Source organism: Oryx dammah, unplaced genomic scaffold (genome assembly GCF_014754425.2).
Source record: "Oryx dammah isolate SB20612 unplaced genomic scaffold, SCBI_Odam_1.1 HiC_scaffold_20, whole genome shotgun sequence".
NCBI lineage: Eukaryota > Metazoa > Chordata > Mammalia > Artiodactyla > Bovidae > Oryx > Oryx dammah.
The window spans coordinates 65,703,086-65,721,573 of record NW_024070204.1 but is presented as its reverse complement, the minus strand read 5'-3'; the positions used below and the strand labels follow the sequence as shown (position 1 = coordinate 65,721,573).

At 49.5% G+C, this 18,488-nt stretch overlaps 1 pseudogene; it reads left to right on the top strand.

Moving 5' to 3' along the window:
- The window catches only part of LOC120879405, a 50,016-nt pseudogene extending 31,945 nt beyond the window's left edge, over positions 1 to 18,071 (top strand).
- Positions 18,072 to 18,488: the final 417 nt, after the last annotated feature.

The window sequence follows — 18,488 nt, the reverse complement described above, 5'->3', positions numbered from 1 at the left end:
GGTCTCACATGCATGCTGTATCCTCAGCTCCACCGTTTCAGTGAAATAGACCAATTTTCCCGGGAAATATGACATTTTCCTGGTTCCGCCAGTGTATTGACATTGGCACTTGAGCGGACATTTGTCATCCCTGGGTAGACAAAGTGTGGTGTGTTCAGCAGCATTTTAGTAGGACTGTAAAACATTTGGGAGGTGATGGGGATATGAGGAGAGAGTTTAGCCTTTGAAGCCAAACAAACCTGCAGCCTTTCTGCAAGTGCTTGGTAGGAGTAGGTCACGTCCTCTCTCTGAATGTCTCTTTTAGCATCTCTAAAATGAAGAGAGTTGGGGACTGGAGACTGTGAGTGTTTGAGGAGATGACTTTTGTGAAGTGCCTGGTGTTCTTCCTGGCTCACAGGGGCTCTTTTCTTTGCTATGTCAGCATGCCTTCCCTCCCACCCACCTGCTCTGTACACTGAGAAGTTGCTGTTCTATCAAACAATCCATCCTCCGACACCCACACCAGAACCAAGTTCAGTCCCATAAAATGAACTGATCATGGTAGAATTTCATGCAGATGCTGAGGGTGAGAGTTGGGGGAGGGATTTGAGGTGGCAAGGGTAGGGAAAATACAAGTTGCTTGGCTAATATATGTACCATATTTATGTATATATTATTTTTTAAAAAAATCTGTTCACAGAGACTGTTCCAGTGAACAGAGTCATGATTGGGAAGTAGGAGAATGACTTTGGTCTTCCCTGGTGCCTCAGATGGTAGAGAATATGAAAGGAAAATGAAACATACCCCTGCAGCTGTGTGCAGTTGAGAAAGATCCCTGCAGTGCAGGAGACCTGAGTTTGATCCCCAGGTTGGGAAGATCCCCTTGAGAAGGGAATGGCAACACACTCTAGTATTCTTGCCTGGAGAATTTCATGGTCAGAAGAGCTTGGCAGGCTACAGTCCATGGGGTTGCAAAGACTCAGACATGACTGAATGACTAATATTTTCACTGCCCCCTCCCCCAGGATGATTTCACTAAAAAAAGTCTTAAAAACCACCTGTGTCATGTTAGGGTTCAAGCTACCAGAAAGAGAATCTCCCCCGCGGTCAGATGCCTCTGTTCCACTCATTCGCCTGGCAAAGCTGCGAGTGAGTATGCAGCCTGCTTGCAGGGGGAGAGGGGCTGCCTGGGGTGCCTGATGGGTCACTGCAGCCTGTCCTGGCCCCCTGCATGCAAGGTGGCCACTGTCTTTAGACATTTGTATTTTCCTTTGTGTGGAACGGTAATTATGGCCTCCATACCCTGTGGCTATTACCATTTTGCATGGCCCTGAAAAGAGGCAGAAATCTTTCATAAAATTCTTTTTTTTTTTCTTTTAGAGAAATTGTTGGGGGAGGGAGTTGTGGTGGGGATTTGAGTCTGTTTTCTAAGGTATGCAGAAGCAAGGCTGGTACAAATGTAGCAACTTTTCAGGATTTGCAAAATGCTTAACTGTGCGCCATCAGTTACTGCCAAATGCGGTTGTCATGCAAAGTAGCTTAATTGGCCCACAGGTGGGTTGAGTTTGAAACTCTTGGATTGTAGCGATGCAAGAGAGAGGAAAACAGATTTGACAGATCCAGGCGGGGGTTGTGTAGTTTACAGGAACACAGAGGAAAAACATCTGAGGACAGAATGGACCTTAAATGGAAAATGGTCAGGTCATAGAAAGATAGATCAATGGATGGATGTTAGCTGAGAGGGACCAAGGAAAAATACAGACATCAGGAGTTTGGGATTGTAATATTTAAAAAAGTGTAACCATGGCCATATGGAAGATATTCCAGACAGATGCTATATACTGAGATGTCCAGGGATTGAATATGACAATTCACTCTGAAGAGTTAGTCCACAGTGTAACTAAGACAGAGCTGGCTGTAGACATCATCAGTTGAGTTGTGTCATCAAGGGAAGATATTTACTCGTGGAATCTAGAGTTAGGTTCAGTAATCAGATTCCCAGTTTTGAGCTGCCACCCTCAGGAAACCAGATAACCTTGGTAAACTGCTTCTTTGGATCTCAGTTTCCTCATCTACAAAATGAATGCCCGTCATGGACAGCACAGAATGCTGTAACAGACACGCCTGACACACAGGTAGAGCTTGGCCCATGGTTGCAATTATAGTTTCACCTGTCATTGTTTTCAGCACTCTGTAACCGCAGTTGATCATATCCTCTGTGCCCAGTCTGTGCTAGGAGCTAAGGATACAGGCTTGTTTATTTCATAAGCATTTGCTGAACAGCTACCATGTGCCAGGGCTTCCCTGGCGGCTCAGCAGTAAAGAATCTGCCTGCAGTGCGGGAGACCTGGGTTCAATCCCTGGGTTGGGAAGACCCTCTGGAGAAGGGAATGGCTACCCACTCCAGTATTCTTGCCTGGAGAATCCCATGGACAGGCGAGCCTGGCGGGCTACAGTCCATGGGGTCACAGAGTCGAACACAACTGAGTAGCTAACACTTTCACTTTCATTTACCACGTGCCTGGCAGACACTGCTGAGCCCTGAAAACAGACTTGGGTGGAAACAGACAAGACTCCTACCTACAAGGTGGCTCCAGGTTGGGGAGGGAGACAGACATTCAAATAACAAAAATACCTGCCATGGAGAGGTCCTTGCTGAATACTAGAACTTCAAGGGGCTCCCGTCCAGTGGACTCATGCCCGGGATTATCAGCCCCTTTTGCAGATGAGAAAACTGAAGCTCGGAAAGGTGAAGAGACTTGTCTAGATCTCCACACCTAGTGACTGGCAGAGCCTCAACTATCATAGCACACAGACCAGCCTGACTCCAAACTGTGGGATCTTTCTCAACCACACACAGCTGCTGGGGTATGTTTCAAGTTTCTGGGTGAAGACACCAGGCCAAGGCAGAGTCGAGAACACGCATGGACACCAGAGGCATACAGCTTTCAGAGGCTCCGGTTTGGGCGGATGTAATTTGCAGGCTACGGAAGAGGAAGAGGGCTTTGAGAAGAGTAGGCTCCTCCTGGCCGCGAGAGGTACTGGATGTGTCTTGGTTTGTGTGTGTGTGTCTGTGACCATACACGTGTGTCTCTGTTTCTGTGTGTGTGTGTGAATGTGTGCACGTACCTCTTGTGTGTGCGTGAGGATGGGAGGCAGGCATGCTTGTGTGTAGGTATATGTGTATTTGCGTATGTCTCTGTGTGACTGTGTGTCTCTGACTGTGTCTGTATTTAAGCGTGTGTGTGTGTGTGTGCGTGACAGTGTGTGCCTGAGTTGGGGGTGTGTGGATAGACGTGTGTCTGTGCATATGCATTTGTGTGCATCTCTCGATTGGCACGCGTGTCTTTGGAGACATGTCTGTCACTGTCTGTGTGCGAATGGTTCTGTGGGTGTGTGTGGGATGAGCTGCCCCCCTCCCCCTCCGCAGGTGTTTCTGTGGAGCTAATCGAACTTGTCCTTCAGAACCAGGGAAACGACAGCGTCGGTGCCTTTAGCCTTATCTCCCAGCCTGCCGTTCTGTCAGAGGAAATTAGATTTGCTTGGCACAACCTGCTCCTTGTGAGGTCATTTTGGCTGCGGTCTGCACGTTCTGCTCTCCTAGGTATTTGTCTTTTGATTGCTTGATGAATACGTCCCAGCCAATGTCGACATTAAGAGAACATGAGTTTAGGCGGAGGGGTAGTTTAAAATAAGAATCATCCAAGGGTGTAACGTTAGCTGTCCGTCTTCTTTGCTGTAGACTTGGAAGCCGTGATAAAGAAGACAGAGCTTTGGCTTTGGAATGGTAATGTTCCAGTCTCTGGTTGGCCCCTTATTTAAAAGCTGTGTGACCTCGGGGAGCACACTGTACCTCGCTGAGCCCAGGATTTTTTACATGCTAAGTTCAGAAGTTCTCTGGAGGAGCCAATATAATAAAAGATGAAAATGTTCTCAGAAATCCACAAAGTCCTTAAATTCTCTGCTATCAAGGCTAAGAGGCTGAGCAGGAAGTCTCCAGGCTCAGAGGTCAGGAAGGTGTATGTTTGGATCCTGGCTCTATTCTTTTCCTAACACATGAACTTCAGCAAGTTGTGATGCCTCTCTGAGCTTCAGATTGCTTCTCTGTTAAACAGGATATTATTTATAAAGGCACTTAGCTCACTGCTAGCCACTGTGAGGGGCCCCCAAATGAGAGCTGTTACTATTTTGGCTGATACAACAAGGGTGCTGGGAATATGAATATCTGCCCACTTTCAAACTGTCTGTGAATGTAAGCAAGACACAGCCTCTGGGAGTGAGGGGGAAACCGACGATGTGATATAAGTGATTTACTATTATTTGTTTTTACGACTTCAAGACACAGTGTCAGCAGAGTGTTCTTGGCATCGCCATTTCTGACCAGCAATTTGTGTTTCTTCTAGAACTCAGAGGCTGTTCTAATTGTAAAAAGGAGCTGAGAATGAGGTGACCTCCATCCCAGAGTGGTCCAGACCAACTGCTGGGGGCCAACTTCCCCACATCTCCAGCCACATCCCTTCTACAGGATTCTCTCACTCCAGCAAGACTTCATCTCCCACCCGTTGCTTTGGAACATGCTGTTCCCTCCTTGGGAATAGCCCTCACCAGCACCCTACCCCCAGATTTTCTGGGCTGGGCTCCAGGTGCCTCTGTTCAGGCTAAGACAGATGTCCCTACCCCGTGTCCCCAGCCTACCCTGGATTCACCACACCATGTGTGATGCCCAGGGCATTTCAATGGTCTGCTCTGCGTCTGGCTCTCTGCCAGCCAGTGCCCTCCAGAAAGGCAGGGACAGGGGACGACAAGGCCCTCAGTGGATGTTTGCAGAGTGAACCCATGGAGATCAGCTGTTTTCTCTGATTTTCTGTCCCTGCCCCCTTAGATGCAATGCCTTCAGATATCAATCTGTTCATCCAGACTCGCTTCTGACAACCATTTTGCTCCAAAACAGAGATCTTGGAGAGACTTACCTTGTCAATTTGGTTTGGTTTAGAAGCAGGTTTATGTCTGCTGGACTGCTGGTCTTTAATAAGAGTGCCACGCAGGCCAGAGGACAAAAGTTTCCCAAGCTCTTGGCCAGCTTTCTCCAGTGTACTAGGGCTAGCGTGGGGGTTTGTCATAAGGACCGAGGTCATCCATGTAGACCTGTGACGTCAGCTTTGGAGAGTGGTTGAGGACCTAGGCTCTGGAGTTGGACTACTTGGTTTCCAGCCTCAGAGATACTGAACCTTTTTGTACCTCAGTTTCCTCATCTGTAAAAAGGGGATACATAATAGTACATTATCTGCCTCACTGAGGTTTGGCCAACATTAAAGGAGCTCATCCAAGTAAAGCCCTTGACCCAGCGTCTGGTGTAGAGAGTGCTCAATGGAGGAGAGCTAGTGTTGCTGTTGCACCGCGTCGGTAACTGACGGAAGCGCCAGCCCAGGCCTCCACTGGGAGTGCAACAGAGGCCGCGCAGCTGCAGTGGGACAGCAGCGTCCCTTCTGCCAGAGCTGAGCTCCAGGAATTAGACGCTGGAGTTACTCCTTAACGCAGGTGAGTTTTTGTGAACAGGAAGACCTCATTCAAGAGGAGATATGAGATCTATCTGTACCTGATACGGTGTGAGCCTTTCTCTTCCTCAGTGGGTGCCTGGTATGTGAGCTGGTCGTCTTGGTGGTTGGTCACCTGATGGCATAAAGCAGTGGTCAGCAAACAACAGTCCTCAGGCCAAATCCGTCCCACAGTCTGTTTCTGTAAATAAAGCTTTACTGAAACACAGTCACGACCATTCCCTTACACAATGCCTAGGAGTGTTTTGCGCCATAATGGCAGAGTTCAGTAGTTGTAACCGAGACCACAGGGCTTGCACAATCTACAAAAGTTTCTGTCTGGTCCTTTACAGAAAAGTTTGCCGACCCCCTGATGTTAGATTGAAGTAGGATTAAAGCTGGTTGAGCTCAACCAGAACCAGATGGGATGGGCACCATCCCATCTCTCGCTCTCCCTCAAGCCCTGGCATCAGGCTGATCACCAAGACCAGATTATTTTGCTGCACACTGTCTCATACATTTGGTCCCCCATCTCCCCACACTGTCTCGTACATTTGGTCCCCATCTCTTCCTCAAGTGCCACAGCCTTCGTTCAGCCCTTTCCCCACCCGTCTTGACTATCACACACAAGGGCCACCACCAGCCCATAAGGTGTCTGGGTGAATTAGATAAGGATATCTTCTGTGGGTAGGTGCAGCGCCACCACTCGTCGCTGGGCAGCAGGAGTGCCTCTTGGCTGGAAAACCCCCCACCTAACACTGTTGATTACACTGAATCAACTGTAGCTCTTACACCTCTTGGTTCCGTCTGTTGATTATAGTGTCTCCTGGTGTCCCTGTCCAGGCAGTCCTCCACACCAGAGCTAGAGTGATCCTTGTAACCAACTTGACCACTTCATGGCTTCCCTGGCCCCCAGGACAGAGCCTGTGATGAACATGGCATTCAAGGCCCTTCGTGCTTTGGTCTTGGCTAGTCTCCCTGTCCCATGGCTCACAACCTGCTCAGTCCACATCACATCTGAGCCCTGTCATGCAATTTGAGCCCCCCGCCACTGGCCACGAGACCTAGACTTCCACACTTGCTAATATTGTGGGGATCAGCACAGTCTTGTCCTTAGTGAAATACTCTGCTCTTCCTCTTGCCCATCCAGAAAATTCCTAGTCATCCTTCAAATCCACTGCAAGCATCTCCTCCCTGTTTCACGCTCCCCAGTTCTCCCAAGCAGACTTGGAACCTCCTTCTGCATTTCGATTCAACCATGGTCCATAGCCCATCAGTGGGTCAGGTTAGCAAAGCAGTGGAGCTTGAGGATGCTTCCTGAAAGATGAGCTAGGGTGGAAAACGCGTAAGTGCATCACTCTTTGTCAGCTGTGGGTATAACACAGGATGAACAGCACAAGCCTTGGAGCTGGAGTGCCTGCGCTCAAATCTAGCGCTACGATTGATTAGCAATGGCCTAAGGGCTTCCCTGGTGGCTCAGAGGTTAAAGCGTCTGCCTGCAATGTGGGAGACCTGGGTTCGATCCCTGGGTCGGGAAGATCCTCTGGAGAAGGAAATGGCAACCCACTCCAGGATTCTTGCCTGGAGAATCCCATGGACGGAGGAGCCTGGTGGGCTATAGTCCACGGGGTCGCAAAGAGTCGGACACAACTGAGCAACTTCACTTTCACTTGGGCAAGTGACTTCATCTTTCTGTGTCTCAATTCCCTCATTTGGAGAACAATGAGAATGATAGCACTTCCTTAATGGCCTACCATGAACATGAAATCAGTATATTACTTAATATATATTTATATATTATGTATAAATATATTTGTATATTTGCACAACCATACCTTGGAGATATAGCACATTTGGTTCCAGATCAATGCAATAAAGCAAATATTGTAACAAATCAAGTCACACAACTTTTTTGGTGTCCTGGTGCATATAAATTATGTTTACACTATAGTCTATTAAGTATGCAATAGCATTATTTCTAAGAAAACAATGTACATACCTTAATTAAAAAACAATACTATTGGAAAAATGGCACCCAAACTTGCTCGACACAGAGTTGCCACAAACTTTCAATTTACGAAAAACATAATATCTGTGAAGCGCAATAAAGCAAAGGAAATGCCTTATGGGTTTCCCTGGTGGCACAGTAGTAAAGAATCTACCTGCAATGCAGGAGATGTGGATTAAATCCCTGGGTTGGGAGGATCCCCTGAAGGAGGAAATGGCAACCCACTCCAGTATTCTTGGCTGGAAAGTCCCATGGACAGGGGAGCCTGGCGGGCTACATTCCGTGTGGTGTCAGAGTTGGACATGACTTAGCAACTGAACATGTACACACATCCAGATACATATTATATATACATATATATATATATGGTGCTAAGTCACTTCAGTTTTGTCTGACTCTTTTCGATCTTAGGGACTACAGCCCACCAGGCTCCTCTGTCCATGGGACTTTCCAGCCAAGAATACTAGAGTGGGTTGCCATTCCCGTCTCCAGGAGATCTTCCCGACCCAGAGATCAAATCCGCGTCTCTTGTGTCTCCTGTCAGCAGGCAGCTTCTTTACCACTAGTGCCACCTGGGAAGCTCAATATAGATATAATACAGATGTAGATGTAATAGAGATCTAATGTATTATCTGCTTAGAAAGATCCCCGGCCACACATGGATGCTATAAACATGTTAGCTAGCGTGTGTGTGCGTGTGTATGACCGTGGTTTATGATGAGCCTTATCTGAAAGCCTGTGCTCTGGCTGAATCTATTTTGATCCATATTAAAGCAATTATTTGACTATATTAAATTTTTTGGTATTCTTTTCTCTCTCCTTTCCTGGGAGATGGTAGATGTGTCTTATTTATCTCTGCATTCCAAGCACCTAGCATCATACTTACTTGATCAATGTGTGTGTGTGTGTGTGTGTTTTTTAAGCAAATGAGAAAATAAGGCCTAGGTGCAGAAGACGAAGCCCCCAGGGTCTCCTTACTGCAATAGCAGGGTCCAGAATCCTCCAGCCCCTCCCCAGCCTCCACCTTCTCATGGGGGAAACATGCCAAGCCTGCCTGGGATTCAGGCAAATTTCTCAGGCTATCTGGTGTCCACAGTGAGAATAGGTGAGCACATCTCACTGTTGGCGAGAAGGAGGAAGGCATGAGGGACCCTTGAGCAAGAAATGGAGCTTCCAGACTGATGCTGGGGAAAATGGAAACTGCAGCTGACCTAAGAGATTTCTATAATGAGAGAAAACCAATTTAAATGCAAATAGCCCACAGCAAGTTGGGGAAAGATTCCACACTGCCTGCCGAGGAAGGATGGGAAACAAACACAGCCCTCATCATGAGGCTGGTTCACCACTGGACAAGAGGGTTGCTTTATCTGTTTAGGATTAAAGTCTAAACTAGTGACCAAAGTCACATGCATTGCTGGCAGCATTTCCTGGTGCTCTGTTGTTCCTATTGAGAAATGGGGGTCTCTAAGGGGGCCAGCTGTCAGCCACTACCATTTACTGAGCTCCTGGCAGGTGATAATTGCCTGGCACAGCATAGAGGACAAAAGATATCCTGTAGATGGGCACTGCCTCTGAGGGGCCTGCAGCCTAGGGACCTTCAGACCCTAGTCAGTTCTGGAGCCATAATAACAACCAACATTTGACAGAGCATTTTATGTGCCAAGCCCATGGCTAAATGCTTGATATGATAGTAACTCACTAAATTCTCACAGTGACCCTGTGAGATACAGCCTATTATTATTTCCATTTTACAGATAAGCAAACTGAGGTTCTAAGACCCAGACAGGGTTCCAGAGCTCTGGCTCATACTCCCCTGATGTGCTGGGGAGAGACATGGCGTACATGTGCCCCAGGCTCTGCAGAGCAGAGATGCTCGAAGTCTGGACGCCCTGGGACAGAGGCTGCCCCTGGTCTTGGCCTGGGACAGAAAACATAACCCTGATCAACAAAACAAGAGGTATGGGTTGCTCTGTCACTAACTGGCTATGTGACCTCGAGGTCACTTTCCCTCTCTGGGCCTCATTTGCTTATATAAAATGAAGAAAGTAGTCTCAAATGATTTTAGGCTATAAAATTCTATTATTCTAGGACTCCAGCTACTCTCAGGAATAGCCATTGTCCAGCTGATAAAACACCTCCTTCACTCTCCTTTGTGGCCCGGGCCCTGCCCTCTACCCCTTCTGGCCCATATCTGTTGCAAGGGAGCACTTTAATTTCCTCCTTTGGTTTCATAATTCAAGGACAGCACCATCTGCCACATTAAATCCACAGTTCCTGATAGCCTCCTTCTCAAAACAAGAGATGGATAAAGGCTTCATCTGGTTTATTTCATGGACAGAGAAGGAGCTGGCAAAACCAAGTGGGGACAGCTTTGGCTTTGCAAGCTGCATTAATCCCCTAATCTTCTGGGAGGGCCCCAGAGCCGGTTCTGTCATCTTCACCGCCTACTCTGGCCAAGCCGTTGTGATGATGATGATGAGACATGGCATTTACTAAGGCGCTTCTGAGTCAGGCATGTTCTTAAGTGTCTTGTGGGTTAATTTATTTCATCTCCACCACGGCTCTGCAAGGAAGGAGCTAATAAACATAGCCCCACTTGACAGATGCAGAAACTGAGTCACAGGAGGCTTCAGAAACTTGCCAAAGGCTAAATGTGAACTGGCTGGGGAAATAAACAAATGCAAATGAATCCCAAGATGGCCAGTCTGAGAAGGGCGGGGCTTCACAGCCCAGTGTTCTGACCTCTGCTCTTTGAGGAGGTGGAGCCACTCTCCTCTATGAAACATTCACTCATCACATTTTTGTGGAGCAGCCCACAGGGTGCCGGGTGCTGCTTTCCAGGCTGGAAAGAAGGCCCACGGGGGCCCACTCTCCTAGGGCTGCCCCTTCTGTACAGGAGACAGGCCCCAAATAAGCAACTGAATACACAGACACAGTCATTTTAGGAAAATACAAAAGGGGGCGAGATAGAGAGACACGGGCAGATGGGGAGAGAAAGCCTCCTGAGGAGAACTTCTGAGCAGAGACATGGCATTCAGCCTCACCCCTGGACTCCTCCACCTCTGCCCGAGGGGTGTGTGTGGCCTGATAGCTCTCTATTGGAGGATCTGTCAGGGGTCTGTCCTGTGCTTTATGAGGCATTTAGTAGCATCACTGGCCTCGACCTGTAAGATGCTGGTGGCAGCCTGCTCTCTAGTGTGACAGCTGACACTGTCCCCAGATGTCCCCAGATGTTCCTGGAGGACAAAATCTCCCCGATGCAGAACTGCTGAGCTATGAGGTCAGCAAAGCAGACAAATGGGCAGAAGGGATAGCAAAGCAGGCTGAGTGCGTGAGAAGCAGAAAGAAGACTGGTTTGGCTCGAGGGCAGTGGCCCGGGGGGAAGGCGGGTGGGATCATCAGGGCAATGGGCTCTTTTAGAACTCTCTTGAAAGTCCTCAGTAGCATGCCTCTGTGCCAGGAAATGTGCAGGCCGTGCCCAAGGACCCAGTGCACACTCTAAGGGGGGCATGGCCAAGGTGCCATCAGCTGAAGGCAGACGTCAGCATGGGGCTGTCCATGGTCACAGAATAGAACAGGATATTCTGGACACAAGGCCAGCAGAGCTCCTTGGAAGGCAGTGAGCACAGTACAGGAAGGCCTCGGGCAGGCGGTGTCTGGACCGCCTCATGAAGAGAGATACAGGTGACTGAGGCCCTCACCTTTCCAGCATCCTGGCTATTCCATTGCCATTAGCAACCACCCTGCTACCCAGGGCCCCATCACAAACTATTTTGGTGGATTTCTAATCATGGTAGCCACCCTAGCCTAGCCAAGGGGTTGGCATGAGACCCAGGCTTGGCTATCAAATTCTTTCTTACTAGAGTTAGAATATTGGGCAGAGAAACCCACGGGCAAAGGATGGCTTGAGTCAGTTTTTCTAATGGAAATGGAACAAGGCATGTTCTTTTGTTCTGGCATATTTTTTTTACTCTCTCAGCTCCCTAAGAGACCATCATTTCTCTCTCTTCCAAGGCCTCCTAGTTTTTCAGCTTTTCCTGGTAATGCCCTTTCGATTGACGTATATCTATTTAATTTACCAGTGAGTTTCTGATGCTTGACACCGCAATTAAAATAGAAATGGTGCATTGTGAAGAGGGAAAAGGGAGCGTGTATTTCTGATCCATTACACTCGGTACTTGACATTAAGCAAGCTGTGTATCCTCCTCTCTCCTAGCTACAACCAGAAACTTCTTCAGGGCTGGGACCCTGTGTTTTCCTTTTCGAACCCACATCACTCAGCTCACAGCTGCCTTCTTCTTTAGTTCTGGCTGTGCTGGGTCTTCATTGCTGTGCATGGGCTTTCTCTAGTTGTAGCCAGCGGGGAGCCCCTCTTCATTGCTGTGTGTGGACTTCTCACTGCAGGGACTTCTCTAGGGCACCCAGGCTCAGTAGCTGTGGATTGTGGGCTAGGTTGCCCTGCAGCATGTGGGATCTTGCTAGACCAGGTATCGAACCCATGTCCCTTACACTAGCAGGTGGGTTCTTTACCACTGAGCCACCAGGGAAGTCCTGGGGCTGCTTCTTTTTGCACTCACCACAGCTTGTAATGACCTATTTCTTTGTGGGATAATTTGTTTACCATCTCCTCCTCCACTGTGCCGGAGTTCCCACGGAGAGAGAGCACGTGCAGTCTTAACACACAGGGTGACCGACCATCCTGATTGCCTTTGTCACATGGGTTTCCTGGTTCTTGGTCTGCCAGTGCCAGAATCAGGAAAATCCTCAGCAAATTGAGACAGTGGTCACCCCACCACGGCAGGCATACAGGAACTTTTCAATCACCATTCGTCTCTGACACTCAAGAACTACATGTTGAAAGGGACTGTAGAGGCATCCCAGCATAAGACAGATTCTTTTCTTCAATTATGTTTTTTCACACCTACTCTGTGCCAGGGAACCAGGTTGCCCGAAGCAGGAGATTCAAGGAAGGGGCATTCCAGCAGCCAGAACTGCAAGTGCAGATTAGAACCAGACTGAGGAGGGGCTCCGGAGAAGGCAATGGCAGCCCACTCCAGTACTCTTGCCTGGAAAATCCCATGGACAGAGGAGTCTGGTAGGCTGAGTCGGATACAACTGAGCAACTTCACTTTCACTGTTCACTTTCATGCATTGGAGAAGGAAATGGCAACCCACTGCAGCGTTCTTGCCTGGAGAATCCCAGGGACGGGGGAGCTGGTGGACTGCCGTCTGTGGGGTCACACAGAGTTGGACACGACTGAAGTGACTTAGCAGCAGCAGCAGCAGAGGAGGGGCTCACACGTCAGGCTACAGAATCTGAATACACACAGGTGCGGCAGATTCCAAGCAATTTAGAAGCAGGGAAGAGACCTGGAAAGAGGAATCATTTCGGAGCGATGCCTCAGCAGCATTTACCAGGATCTCTAAAGAAGGAAACTTTTGCAGGGGCTGCTGAATGAGGGGATGAAACCCGAAGTCGTTTTGTCACTTCTTCCTAGGGTGTATTTCCTTTTTCATTCAAACACAGCCATCTGCTCAGTTCAACGCGCAGAAAATGCACCCCTCTGGAAACACACATTCATTCGTGGCTATGTGGTGAATCCCACTTCTTTGCTTCTCATGGGACCTGAACTATTCCACAAGACCATCCTGGGGGTGGGTTTCACTCCTGCTCTGTCCGCAGGTGAAAAACATGGATGGGCAGCCAAGCACACTTTGGGAGCCTGAAAATCATCAGAGAAGAATATGTTTCTAATCCAGCTCCCTCAATTCAGAGAGGGGCTTCCCAGGTGGTGCAATGGTAAAGAATCTGCCTGCTAATGCAGGAGACTCAGGAGATGCGGGTTTGATCCCTGGGTCAAAAACATCCCCTGGAGTAGAAAATGGCAACCCATTCCAGTATTCGTGCCTAAAAAATTCCATGAACAGGGGAGCCTGGCAGGCTCCAGTCCATGGAATCACAAAGAATCAGATACAACTAAGCAAAAGCATAGCAGTGGCATTTCAGAGAGGACTAAGGATCTTCCTAAAAAGACCTAACAAGCAAGAAGCAGAGAATGGGCTGTTCACTCCTTACCTTTCTGAATTGAGAACTGAATAGCATAGAAGGGAGCCCCTAGCAGGCAGGAGGAAGTTCTAGGAGGTGAACAGACACAGGAATAAAAAGATAGAATCAGGTGGTTAGAGAGTTTTTCCCTCTGAAGTCTTTCTCAATCCTTATTCCACAAAGAAGACACTCACTGGGGCACTAACGTCTGTCACACCTCTCCAGATCTCCCATTTAAATGAACATCTAAAAGGCTTCATGAGCCTCGAGCCTTCAGTGGGCGACCCTATTCCTCTAGAATTCAGCAATCCTGCTTCATTTGCATAATATTTCTTTTTATGAGTAGCTTCTATTTGTGGCTTTCCATTTATAGTAATGAGTATGCTTCCCTTTAGAATCAACATATTTTGAGCTTTAAATGTGAGACAAATTCAAGAAAAATAATGAGGGAAGAGGAGACCCAGTAGACCAGGGGTATACAGCTGTTGCACAATTATTGGTGGTCTTCAAACAACTGAAGCTTGAAAACAGGGGTAAAGGTCAGAGGTCACATGATCCCAGGCTGCTCACCTAAGCAGGCTCCATTCATGTCATTCAGCAGATGTCAAGCCTGAAATGTAAAAAGTGGCTCCTTAACTGAATTAGAGACAGAGACCCTGGAAAATGTCAGGATTCTTCCCAAGACCTTGAACAGATAAACCTCCTGAGATGCGAGAGAGTAGATCTACTGTTTAACTTGGCAAAGGACCTCCTGGTGGGTAAGGGGTCTCCCCTCTAAACAAAAAGGTGGCTGGTGAATTTATATGATTCCTATGAAAAATCACTGAAACAGTGATCATGGCAGGCATGGCGGTAGAAAGGCAGTAGCAGCCTTATTGGCACCCTGTGTTAAGTTCTGTGCTTCCAAAAGCTTCTCCCTTGATGCAAACTCCCTAAAATGCTAACGCTAATATTACCTGACATTCAAGGCGCACATTCTATGTGCTATGACCTCTTCAAAGTTCTCCATCCATTCATTTAATCCTAACACCAATGTTAGGAGACAAGTTTTATTACTCACATTTTACAGATGAGAAAACTGAGGTCTTGAGAGGCTCAGCGTCTCCACAAGGACATAATCAGAAGAGGGTAGAAGCAGATTCAAGCCCAGGCAGTCTGGTTCTAGAGCCTGCCCCTATCTATCACATTTCACAGAGGTGAATGAGTACAGGCTTTATCTTCATCTTAGAGATGATGACTCTGGGCTTGGAGGGTAGAATAATTAGCCTGAGATCACACAGCTAATGAATTGTAGAGTCAGCTAAACCACCTCCCAAGAGTAAGCAGCATTTTCCTGAAAGCAAGTCATTTCACTAATTAACAAATGTTTATGGAGCATCTACCCTATGGGCAAGACCCCTCTTCTTGCACACACGTGCTCTTGCACTAGCCATGTACAACTGGGGGCATTGTTCCCTCCCTACTCTCTCTCAGACAGGGGTAGGGTTCAGTAATCTCATGACTTCTTCCTGGGGCCTCTGGGTATCTGGATGCATCTAAGGCAGACCTAAGGGCCCCAGAGACCTCACTGTGTGATGGAATCAGCCAACCTGGGCAAAGGCTGTAGAAACTTTATTCTGGTCCCAGTTCTGACATTTTCTGCTAGAGTCTCTGCGCCTTCCAAATGGTCTGACTTAACTCATGGGGTTATTGCAAAAATGCAATGGGATGATGGGCCTAAGACTTTTCTTCCTGTAAATGGCTCCACGTAAGTGGTGGCCATTAGCTTGCTTTGCTCTCTGGTGCATGGTTTTTAAAAGAGAAATTATTGTTTGTCTCTAGTTGTCAAAGTTTGGGTATTATAGAAAAACACACAGAAACAAAGAAAAAATTGTTCATTACCCCTCTACCCCTTGATGATCTCTATTAACCCATTGATGTATTTCCTTCTGGCTGCTGCTGCTGCTGCTAAGTCGCTTCAGTCATGTCTGATTCTGTGCGACCCCACAGACGGCAGCCCCCCAGGCTCCCCCGTCCCCGGGATTCTCCAGGCAAGAACACTGGAGTGGGTTGCCATTTCCTTCTCCAATGCATGAAAGTGAAAAGTGAAAGTGAAGTCGTGTCCGACTCTTAGCGACCCCATGGACGGCAGCCCACCAGGCTCCTCCGTCCATGGGATTTTCCAGGCAAGAGTACTGGAGTGGGGTGCCATCTCCTACAAAAATGTAAATGTGAATATAATCATTGCCTGACGAAATCCAGCAGTGTCCCATTGCACTTAGAATCAAATCCAAACTCCCTGTAAACGCCTCACCTTGGCTTTCTGACTAGTTATCCTGCCTGACTCTCCCCACCTCTTTTCTCCCTGTGCCTGACTCTCCCCACCTCTTTTTTCCCTGCTCACACACTACTTCTCTTCCTTTATTTTCTTTTCTAATACTCCAGTTGCATTGTCCTTAAAGCCTTCCGCACTCTGCCGGAAATGCTCCTCCCCAGATCCTCACGACCAGATGTTTTTCAATACGCAGGAGGCAATCAACCCGTCAGTTCCTCGGATCATCCCTACCTGTCCCTCCCTCTGAACTAGCCCATCTTATATCTTCTTTATGGCACTGTACTACCCTCAGAATTACCTTATTCCTGAACATATTCTATATGTATGTCATCTGGCTGCCCCCCAAATAATACACTCACCTCGTTGCCCTCCATCACCAAAGTGTTCAGAATATTGTCTGGGACACAGCACCTTAGCTACTTAAAAAGTGAATGGAGAGGGCGTGGGCCGCAGTGGAGCTGTGGGCACCCCGGGGCCACAGCCCACCTGGCCTCTGCCGCCTTGGGTGGACCCCGGGGGCCCGAGTGGGTGTCCGGCCCATGCGCGGAGCTCTGCTCTGACCCGCGTCGCGGCGTCCTTGGCCGCGGGCCGGCCCCGCGCCAGCTGCGTATTCTCTGCGCTCAGAGCCGCGGCCCGCGCAGCCCACCGCCCGCGGACTCGGATGCGGGGCTGTGACCTGTCTGTCCCTGGCCTTCTCGTGGAGCCTCCTCAGGCGGGGAATTTCTGTCTTCCCGCCTTACAGAGGAGCACTCCCCACCAGCCAGCGCCTTCCCCGCCTGCCAGCCCCGGGATGGGCGGGCGAGTTCGGGGAGAAGTCCACAGCTGCACGCGGCACCGTCTGCCTCGAGTGCCTGCTCTTCACTTGCAGCTGCTGCTTCTGGCTGGCTGGCCTGGCCGTCTCGGCCGTGGGCATCTGGACGCTGGCCCTCCGGCGTGAGTGCACCAGCCGCTGGCCGGGGGCACCTGCCTGGCCACAGCCTGCATCCTGGTGGTGGTGGGCGCCGTCGTCACTGTGACTGGGGTTCTGGGCTGCTGTGCCACCTTCACGGAACAGAGGAAACTGCTACATGGGGACCGCACCCTTCCCCTTATTAGCTCTGCTGGAGATCATCGCAGGAGTCTGTGTCTACTCAGCGGCTGAACGCAGAGCTCAAGGAGAACCTGAAGGACACCAGGACCAAGGGGAACCACCAGCCGGGCCACGAGGGCGTGAGCAGCGCTGTGGACAAGTTGCAGCAGGAGCTCCACTGTTGTGGCAGCAACAGCTCGCAGGCCTGGCAGGACAGTGAGCGCATCCACTCAGGCCAGGCAGGTGGACATGTGGTCCCCGACAGCTGCTGCAAGACCATGGTTGCTGGCCGTGGGCAGTGGGACCACAGCTCCAACATCTGCAGAGTCGGGGGCGGCTGCATCACCAAGCTGGAGACCCTCATCCAGGAGCACCTGAGGATGAGCAGGGCCATGGGCCTGGGCATCACCTGTGTGCAGGTGTTTGGCGTGCTCTTCACGAGCTGCCTGTACAAGAGCCTGAAGCTAGAGCGCGGTTGACCGCGTCTGCAGGCGCCAGCCCTCCGTGTGCACCGCAGCTTCTTGCGATGTGGTGAGTACCGACACTCCTGACAGCCAGGCTGCTGTGGTCCAGGCTGCGGCTCTGGCCCTCCCCTGCCGGGGAGACTGTGTTCTGGTGCCTAGGCCCCCCAGCGTGCCATCACCGGGAACTCTGGGGACCCCCAAACCCCAGAGGCAGCTTCAAGTGCCTTTAGCTGCACACCAAAGTCCCAAGGCCTAAAAGGTCAGGCCCACCTGTCTGCTGGGGTGGGTGCGTGGGGGTCCCCCTCCCACCGCTGTCTTCTTTGGGCTGAAGTCATGGCCTTGGGTCGCTCCCTGAGGCCTGTGCAAGTTGGGCAGAAATGGGCTGGCTCAGGGGGCGCCGAGCAGCAGGTGAGGAGGCCCCAAGTGCCTCCCCACAGACCCCTCGGGTACTGGGGCCTCCTCCTTAACTGGGGAGCAGCTCTCCTGGCCAAGCCTTTGCCGCTCCCCTGCTGCCCTCCCACCGTGCTGACCACCATCCGCAGCCTTGCATTCACCCCTCTCCCAGAGGCAGGCATCCCGTGGGTTATAGTCACCGCTGTATTCCATGCCTAGGACTGCTCCTGCTACTTGACAGGTGCTCAGTAAATGTCTGTGGAATTAAAAAAAAAGTGGGGGGGATGGATTTTATTAATGTACTTTCAAGCTGAGATCATACTATATTAATGGTTTTCAACTTGATGTTTTCACTTAATATGGTGTGACCACAATGACTTTTCCCAGGTGGTGGCTCAGTGGTAAGGAATCCTCCTGCCAAACAGAAGACCTGGGTTCGATCCCTGGGTCAGGAAGATCCCCTGGAGAAGGAAATGGAAACACACTCCAGTATTTTCACCTGGGAAATCCCACATGGACAGAGGAGCCTGGCAGGCTACAGTCCATAGGGTTGCAAGAGAGTCGGACACGACTTAGCAACTAAACAGCGACTTTGAATGGTAGTGTGGTAGTCCATTGAATGGATATATCAGCATTTTCAGCTAAGTCCCTGTTATTGACTAGTTGGGACATTTCTTTTTT